This window comes from Microtus pennsylvanicus, chromosome 18 (genome assembly GCF_037038515.1).
Source record: "Microtus pennsylvanicus isolate mMicPen1 chromosome 18, mMicPen1.hap1, whole genome shotgun sequence".
In the NCBI taxonomy this organism is placed as follows: Eukaryota; Metazoa; Chordata; class Mammalia; order Rodentia; family Cricetidae; genus Microtus; species Microtus pennsylvanicus.
The window spans coordinates 11,760,270-11,761,873 of NC_134596.1; the positions used below are offsets into that span (position 1 = coordinate 11,760,270).

At 47.3% G+C, this 1,604-nt stretch overlaps 1 non-coding gene across 1 annotated transcript; it reads right to left on the minus strand.

Annotated features, from left to right (window-relative positions):
• Positions 1-1,110: 1,110 nt before the first annotated feature.
• On the minus strand, positions 1,111-1,182 carry Trnae-uuc (transfer RNA glutamic acid (anticodon UUC)). The gene has a single exon. It is a non-coding gene; the product is annotated as a tRNA-Glu (tRNA).
• Positions 1,183-1,604: the final 422 nt, after the last annotated feature.

A 1,604-nucleotide genomic window follows, 5' to 3' on the forward strand; every position in this document is an offset into this window, starting at 1 on the left:
CAGTCTTGGCAAGAATCAAGTCTTAAGAATTTGTCCTTGAAGGGGTGAGGAGGTGGGGTAGATCTGGGAGGAGTTGGGGGAGGAACTGGAGTGAATGAGATCAAAATGCATTGTATGAAATTCTTCAAGAATTAATAAAACACACTTTTTTTTAAAAAAAAATTGTCTTATGTCACGTGATGCAATAATTTGCAAACAAATCGGAAGATGTTTATAGCCATATCTTATATGGACTCCTATACAAGCGGAAAAATGTAGAATTAATACCTAGTTAAGAAACGGAAATACTACCTTTGTGTCGTAGGGTGGCTTTTACCTCTGTCTGCCATTCATGCTGTTGGTTTATGAATGGACGGCGGTCTCCTCCGTCTAGGTTCCTGTTTTCTCAACTGAATTTTATTATCCAGTTCACACTAAAGACACTAGCAAGAGCAGCACTATGGGCGTGATGACAAGGTTTAGCTATGCCCCACGAGTAGCACAAGGATCGGTTCCGACGTACGTATGTATGCACTAACCACTGCACACACAGTGTTACGGTGGCCAGCACCCAGGCGTACACACACAAGGATTTTTTTTCCAGTTTTGAAGGTTTCAAGGCCTCCCACTGAAAATCTGGCTTTGCTAGGAACCTTGAACCTAACTAGAAGGGCGATTCTACCCAGAGGCTGATCCATGCCTCAGTTTCCCATAAGTTGCTAAGCACAATGTGACCAGATTGTGGTAAATAAATGAACGCGGACTCTCCAGTTGCCTTTTGGAGCGCTGCGGAGTTCCTCTGCTAAGTCTGTTTCTCCCTGGAGGCCACTCCCTTAGTGTCTCAGGATGGCGATTCAGAAAGTTCCCTCCCTAACCTACAGGACTGGAGCTGAGCAGCTCCAGAAGTGTGGATCCTTCTCTCACCGACCCTGTTCCTAACCTCACCTGCTTGTTAGCAGCGCTGGATCCTAAGAACTCAAATCCCAGTTAATTGCACTGCACCGCTTCACCGTTGTTTGTATACCGACGAAAAGCCTTCTTTCCACGTGTTCACGACGGGGCGTCTTGCTCCTTGGCAAGCAGATCTTTTAAAATCTAGGCGTTCGTTCTTTAACAAAAAGAAGTCTCTTGTTCCCACACCGGGAGTCGAACCCGGGCCGCCTGGGTGAAAACCAGGAATCCTAACCGCTAGACCATGTGGGAACTGACGAAAGCTGCCTGTTGTTTGAGTCTATTGAATCATTCATAACTGCTCCCGCCCACAGCGCCCCGCCCTAAGTCTTGGCAGGCCCGGTTCTGCGCCTGCGCGCCAGCCCTGCACTCTCCCGGGTCTCTGCAATGGTGGGGACATTCTTTACTGTCCTTGCTGCGGTGCAGCTTCACGAAGTCCTTTCTTGGCCCTCTTTCTAAAACTCGGTTTCAGACTCTGCTCTGCAGTAGCAGGAACTATAATCTGAATGGTTCAGAACACTGGTGCACGGAAACGGTAGGACAGGAGCGTGGTCCCCAGACCTCAGAGCCTAGTTTTGAAAGACGCTGGCTATCAGATCGGCTTTTCCAATCACAGTTTAGATCGCCATTTTCACCGTTTAATTTTCTTTTATTGAGATTATATCAAAATCTGA